This window comes from Cuculus canorus, chromosome 5 (assembly GCF_017976375.1).
Source record: "Cuculus canorus isolate bCucCan1 chromosome 5, bCucCan1.pri, whole genome shotgun sequence".
Lineage (NCBI taxonomy): Eukaryota > Metazoa > Chordata > Aves > Cuculiformes > Cuculidae > Cuculus > Cuculus canorus.
The window spans coordinates 57,053,093-57,061,064 of NC_071405.1; the positions used below are offsets into that span (position 1 = coordinate 57,053,093).

General features: G+C 39.2%; 1 protein-coding gene across 15 annotated transcripts in view; it reads right to left on the reverse strand.

The window, feature by feature from the left end:
- Window positions 1–7,972, reverse strand: part of RAD51B (RAD51 paralog B) — a 440,935-nt gene that overhangs the window by 99,694 nt on the left and 333,269 nt on the right. The gene's annotated exons all lie outside the window — the stretch shown is intronic.

Consider the following 7,972-nt stretch of genomic DNA (forward strand, 5'->3'; position numbering starts at 1 on the left):
ACTAAGGGCAACAGCTTATTCATGGGATGGGAAGTAGGATCTGTAACCTTTCAGGATAAAGTTATCGTAGCTCTTGTTAATTCTAGGTCTTGATAATTCTGACTTGGAGCTGTTACTACCAGGCTGGCTTTTCAATTGCTTTAAACCAAAGAAACTCATATTGTTTACCTCAGTGAATCATGAAGAGACCTAACAAAAGTACCTCTTAGGCCCTACGGGACTAAGCCTCTGAAGGCTTAGATATGCTCTCACGCTCAAGGATCAAGATATTATCACTGTGAAAGGCTCGCAAAGTTTGCAATATACTGCATGTTTGGGCAATTAGCTGAGTATTTCTGTTCCCAGGGCTGTCAATCTGACATCTTAGCAAGAAAACATATAAATCAAACCGTTTTCCTCTGCCGCCAAACCGACCATTAATGTCAGTTCCACTGTCAAATGACTTCGAGAAGAGGAAAGGATTTTTTGTAAGCTTTGTATTTACTGCAATTGAGTAAAGAAGATATGACACTGCCCAAGAAAACATTTCTTAGGTAGTTGAGACATACTGGACCAAAAAGAAAAATACAGTATTTAGGTAACAAGAATCAGTATGATACAAATATCTTTTTTTTCTAGTGTAAACACACTAGTGTTTAGACACAGAAATCGCACTACTGAAACTACATCTAAGCTTTCGCAATATTTTAAGATTCATGCAAAAATGAGAGTACAGAAATCCCTAGCTGATTCTGAATTGAACTTTCAATGTGACTTTAAGGAGTGCTATGCCGCTGCAAGAATCATCTTTCAGAAGAGGTATAAAGTTGAGAACCAGATTCCTATGGACCGGTTTAAGAAACTAGTCCCTAGAAATTTTGCAGACATTATTGTTAGTGCTCTGCACAAATGTAAATGTCTTCTAGTTTTAACCAGCTGGACCGGTAGTTTCTATGGAAAAGGACCACAGACTCTGAGTGTTCAGTGCCTAGATGCCTACACAACAATGAGATTGTCATACAAGAATTACAATAGAGCTATAAAACGTCAGACAGCCCCAATAGCAAATTCAAGCTGGGCAGCCAAAGCATCCCTTGACACAGTACTTTATTTGGCTTCAAAGCTCCATTCTTTTCAAATTCTACCTCTAACACATCTAATGAAACACACGTGCAATGTGCTCAGAAGGTCATCAGTTTCTAACCAGAGTGCCTCCAAAATGTAATGGGGCCTTGATTCCATTGCCAATATAATTATGTCATTTTTACTGGTCTTCACCAAGTTATAGTGATGAGAACTGCAGGCTGGGTCAATAGGTACCTCAAGGCTATCTGGATTTTGTTAAGCCAGGCTCACACTTTTTGCCCAGACCCTCCTCCCCCACCTTATGAAACACTCAACAGAAAATAAAAAAATACCCTCTCTTCTACAAAACTAAAATCATTAAAATAAAGTAATTTTATCTCTCTAATTAAGTACCATCCTGTATTTAGTCAACTGACAGCACTGAGAATGATTTTTCTGTATTATACAATGTCATCCCTCCTCTCTGGATCTATTCAAAGTCTCTTGTACATATTTAATCACTCCTAGCCAGGCCTGACTAATGAAATGCAGGGCCTTGCCCTGACCTGACCTTGCTATTTCTATTTTGGCTCAGCACATCCTCTGCTAGTTGGCTAAAAAAAAAAAAAAAGAAAAAGCTAATTCTCTCTCTCGGACTTAAAGGTCCTGTTACTGGCAGGGGGTACGGTCAAGGACACTGCTGAAAACAGAATGAATGACTGTGAACATAGCTTTGCAAAACTACTGCAAGTCCAAAAATGATCACAGCAACTTCAGTGCAAAGTTTTTTTCCCTTTTCTCTTTGGCTGGCAAAGACTGTTGGGTACTGTTCATCTATTGGGAATGGCTTACGGCTAGATAATTCTGTAAGAAAAATGGACTGCTCAGATTATTTGCAGCACTCTCTTATATAGCACTGGTATTCATTCTATGGTTTTGGGCACTGACTGCAATTAAATATGTTGTTCTTGGTTTTCCTCATCTGCCCTTCCTATTTGCTGATACAGCAATTTAAAAATGCATTTTCCCTTTCTGAGAGCTTGTGAAGAAGTGTGATCCCATTTATCACCACTTAGGAAACACTGGATTTTGGGTTAGCCCTTTTGTCACATGATGTTGGTTGCAGGAATTCATCAACATGCCAATCAGCAGTCAGAAATGTTTACAGCATACAACAGGACAACATTTACATGGTGATTCATGCAGTCTTTTAAAACTAAGTTTGTTTATGATTTCCTTGGCCATGAGTTTTGGTGTTCATTTTGACAAACTGAGTTGCTGCATGAACCACAAACCATACCTGAAGTCAGCAAGGGCAAGGGCCATCTTTTTATTCTTTGTGTGTACACAGTGCCTTACACTGTGGAGCTCTGGATACTAACAGGGGTCTCACAGATGCTATTGGAAAGCAACCAGCAACAGCACAAGGATCTTTAGGTACCCAGACTATCAGAAAAATCAGGCTGAGTGGCTCAATTCACCATTGTTCCTCCAATTATCTCTCAATGGAGGCACGCCAGAGAAAACGGTGCTGAGTAAGACGAAGATTTAGCTAGCTGCCCAAAACAAACTCCCTACATCCCCTGGAGCACTCTGAGCCTCAAAAGCTGTCTAATGGCTAAGGATATAAACCATATTTCTAACGTCAGAATCAGTTTAACAGGTCCTTATTAGCTCTTCTGCATGCACTGGAACTCACATAAAAAGAGTCAGATTAGCATTTATGAGTCCAGACTTTTCTCAGCTCAATTAAAACAAACACATTCAAGTTGCAACATTCTGTTGCAAGAAGCAATAGGACATTAGACATAGCTTGAAGGAAGAAATGCTGAAATCTTGCTTGCAGTCACTCAAGTAAAACAATACAGTTGTGTCATTTTCCTCCTACTACTGTTTATCGGGTTCTTTTTTGGTCTGGTTTTCTATGCAGAGAAATTGCTTTTGCAATCACATTTTGTATCCTTATGTATAACCTTTTCAACCACTGATTGTTTTCAATCAAGTCTGACAAAGCCCAGGGGTTCTCAAACCTATGTGAGGTCACAGAAATTCAGTGAAAACAGATGACTGAATAGAAGGGAGAGCTCTTGTAAATGTCCCTGGTTGGCTTACTAAGCTACCCATTATGAGATTCCATGAAATCCACGAACAGGACTTCTAAGTATGCCAACTGCAGGAAAAACTTGTAGATTCAGTCAACCAACCACAAGATACAGATCCATACCAAGCCACAAAACCTGTCCGTTTTATAGGAAAAATTTGCAACATAGACTTTTCATTGGGATTGTGCTACTGGTGTTTTCCAGCAGTACAACACCTGCAGCTGAGGGTATGTGATCCTGAAACAATGTCCCACACGGTTTGACATTGGAGCCAAATTGCTGAAACTGTATTTGACTAGCAAAAAAAATTATTCCGTGCTGTCTTCTGTCTCTCTTTCATCCAGCCTTGCTGCTTCCCGTGCACTAGTGCTTATCTTTCTCTGCAAGAAGTCAGCTCAGGGAGCAAAAGTGTCAAAAGGCTAACCCAGAAGTATAACCCAGATTTCTGAGCTCCCTTAAACAGCTCACTGAAGGGTTTGATGAACACCAGAACGGATGTGTAAGTTGACCATCACCTGGCACCTGCTGGTGACCATGAATTGAGAGATCAGCGCTACTACAACCTGAAACCTGGCTACGGTCTTAGGTGGCCATAGTTAAATGTCTACATATTGTGATCTTTCCCCCAGCAGAATGGCTCATTGGGAAGACACACCAGGCAGCTCCATTTACACCAACTCCAAGTGAATAACAAACCTTCATTAAATGAGACAAAGACAATATTCAGCCATTTTTCGCCCCATCTCCAACTAGATGTCTGATCTACCTCAGGCCACAGCCATACTGCAGTTGTAAAACACGGAGGCAAACATGACATGCTGTTGTAGAACATGCAAACTCACACTAAGTGTCTGCATCCTCATTTTCTTTATGCTAGCCTGCTGCAGGCATTTTTTCCATGATTTTACACTACAGACATCATTAATTGCTGAATCCCCCTTGCTTGAGCTGTTCCTGATGTTTGGCAGAGCTGGAGAATGCTACCTTGGGGTGCTCCTTCCCTGGGAGCTCTGGCAGGATGTTGCAGTTAAGCCACATCCACACAGCTAAAGCCACACAATTTAAAAACAGCTATAACGTCCAACTGTGTCTGATCTGCCTCAGTGTTTGGCCAGCCTCTGTGGGGCCAAATTTGCTTGACTCAAAGTAAAAATATGAATTAGCACAATTCGCTAGACTAGGCAAAAACATTTTTGGAAGGTTTTTTTCAACCTACTTGTAACAAACAAATCTGGGCCATCACCTGTACATGCCAAAAAAAATGTTTATCTTGCTTAGCCAAAATTGAGCAAAATAGATTTGTTGGCAGCATGGACAAAGCTTTAGGCTTGACTTTTTTTAAGATCCTGTCCTAACTCCAGTTTTCCATCCCGCGCCCTTTGGATTTTCTCATATGACTCTCTCCCCCAATGGCTTTTCAGTTTGGGAAACAGGAATCTTAACAGTGGCCTAAGGCAACTATTCCAAAAAATGTAAGGAGTTTTTTTTTACTTACATGTGTCTTACTAATACAGATATACACGTACATACAGATTGATACATATATTTTAATATTATTACCACTTCCTCAAAAAATTAGCCCAGAAAAGTCACATGTAAGGAAAAAAGGACTAAAGTGTGACTTTTGAGCAAGACAACTTCAGAAAGAGAGGAAAACAGACAAATTCAATAGCTTAACAAGGAAAACTGAAGTCTGTGATTTCCAGGCATACTGGACTTACTTCTGATGCTACAGACTTCATATGTTTTCCGTGCAATAGACCTCAAAAGTCCTATTTGTTTAGCACTAACAGCATGAACCATTTGTAAGATGGCTCACACTCCAAAAAGCCAACAAGTAAAGTTTCACCATTCCAGTTAGAACTTTCTGAAATTTTATTTGGATTTTCTAAATTCAAAGTCAGGCTGAGTCACACCCTGTTCACAGCAAGCACTGTATAGTTTGTGTGCATTCCCAAGGTTAATCAGACTGACGTACGTAAAGGCCTAAGTACTATTTATTTTCTGTTGGATATATTTCCTAAAAATTGTCTCACTATCTCCATAGATTTTAAATCATAGTGCTAACCAGTTGTCTTGGGGATGACAAAAAACAGTTCTGCACAAGCAGTTGTTCAAAAGAGACTCCCCAGTGAATTCTTCTAATATTTTGCATCTGCATGTTTTAGTAAGTGCCTCCAGCCATTGCCTCAGACTTACTTTTCGGAATATATGAGCACTTGAAATTAGTTCATGATAAATTCGTCAAAGGCTCATTTTATCACTTTTTAATTGAAAGCAGGTTGCTAAAAAAATTTTGTTGATAATGCAGAAGCATTTGGGAGGGATATGACAAGTCATTCAAACAACACTGAGTGTTCAAATGATGCTTAAAAGCTCAATACATAATCCTGCCCAGAAGAAGAGAAATTCTGCTTAGGAAACCACCATGCATATTTCACAGTCACATCAGGATCGGCTCCCAAATGCAAAATATGTGCATATAACATGCCAGTAACTGATCAGTGGCTATTGTTACTCATCACAGGCTTAGAAAATACCATGAAAAGCTAAATCACATCTAAAATACGCTAACTCTCGTGTTCAGTTTATCAACAGTTCAATAAAATGGTTTTGTTTTGCACTATTTTTTCAGGAGTCCCATTGGAAACACTGATGGCATCTTCAGCAACTGCATCACTATCACTCTGATGTGTTTCCATTGTGGATCTTGGTAGGTTCAGTCAAGAAATGGGAAGGCCTAGATCACTTTCTTGCTGTGTATGTTACTGTGAGACCTAAGTCCTTGCTGGGTCAGAAATCACATGGTATCTTAAGGGCTGAAGATTAATTTAGGAGATTTAAACTGGTTTGACCATAAGCCATGAATGGAAATAGGCTACAGATAAGATATGGTTGATGAATATGGCCCACAGAGTAACAGAACTTCTTAATCAAGAAAAAAAGAGTGACTTAAATTAAGCGATAGGTGTGCTTTTACCTTGTTTTGGGAATCCAATGAGGAATGACAATATTACCAATTTTATTTTAGAGGAGAGTCTTTGCAGTGGTCCATGTAACTCCATTCATGTTGGCAAATTCTACATTAGAAGACTGGGAATAATATGCTCCATTAAAGAACAGAATAAAATCCATTCTCTTCAGGCTGCTTAGCCTTTTTCTTCTTTCTGATATAGCTCAGATTTAAATATAAACCAACTGTTAGGTGAGAACTGTGTTGTTCATTACCAATTCCTGAAAACTCCAACATGTTTTCTTTTTTTTTTTACAGCCAATACCAACAATTTTTTCAACTGGGAAAAAAAAAAGGTAGTAAAAGCAAAAGTAATATCCAAGCCAGTCCCCAGCCTTCAGAGGACTCTACCCAACATACAGGTGACATCTTATACTCAGGTAATATATTTCAGTAGATGACAAATGAAGAGAACTATCATACAGTATGTAGGGATGTAATATTAACATCAAATACATTCCAACTCCCTTATCTAACCTAAAGAGTCATTTAACAGTAGATCTATCAGGTCAAGTCATTGAATTGGTTTTATGCCATGGGAGTAAAAGATGCCTAATATTTAAATAATCATCCTTTTGACAAAGGTGAACTTAATCAGTAATAAAGATTGTTTCCAGTCAATGATATTTGAAAGGTCTCTTCTGTTTCTTTCCAGACAACTACACAAAATATCACAGTACATAAAATAGCTCGGTCTAATCCGCTGCCACTTGTTTTCCTCTTTGCCTCTTATTTCTTAAGGTTTATGAAGTACTTTTGTAACTGGTTTGGGCCTAGAGAAGGCATGCTCTTGCTTTCATATGGAAACTATAAGCACTTTCAACCATCCACTGCCAGAACACACAGCCACACACAAGATGGCACGTTCTTCTAATCATAAAAGTAAAAAAAAAAAACAACCAAGAAACAACAGCTGCAATATTAATAGCAAATATATTCTGGTTCATGTCTGGTTACACTCAGGTGAATGCTGATAAGTCATGTGTGAGGTTCTCATACACAGCTCTGCCACTGCAACACCAATCCTAACATGCCTCAGCCTCTCTGTAACATTGTCGTACAGCTCAGTCCTTAGCAGCTTCTTACTGATCCACTCCCCTCTGGTATTAATAACAGACATGATTTATTATAGTTGGCTATAGTTGGTAGTTGCTTTTTACAGAAAAATAAATATACATGCCTTCATCTCCCCCCAGAATCTGAGACTTCAGTAAAGACAGGCAAGTACGCCAAATTCTGCAGTAATGTGTCCTCCAAGTAACTTCCAGCCGTCATTCCTGAATATTTGCAAAATATATGATGAAAAAATCTATCCTAGTTAAGCTGCTTTGTGTGTCCTTCTAAATGCTGCACAAGTGGTTCAGCAATACATATAAAAAAACCAAATTAAAATACCCCATTAAACAAAACTGCCTATATTGTATGGCTGTGTCCCAAATGAAAGTAGTGAGGTCTAAAAGAACCCCCTTGGTCATCTTACGAGGTATGTGCCCTGCTGAATTTTTCCTGATCTGTAATGCATTTACAGCACGGGGAAATTGCTGTGGCAGCAATCCTAGCACCATTTTCCAAGAGCAGACTAAGGTTAGACTTTACAGTAATAATGCTGAGGCAAATCGCAGAATCTTCCCTCCCAGCAGTCCTAGTAAAGTAGTTCTACATTACATGCTACATTCAGACAATGCTTATGCCAAGTCACTGAGTACCTTGAAGAAGCAACTGTCTTACCGACCCACAGCCCTCGCTTCCAAGTGCACAGTATTCCTAGGACTAAACTAAACATTGGAGACTAGCATGCCATGGCATTCCCAGC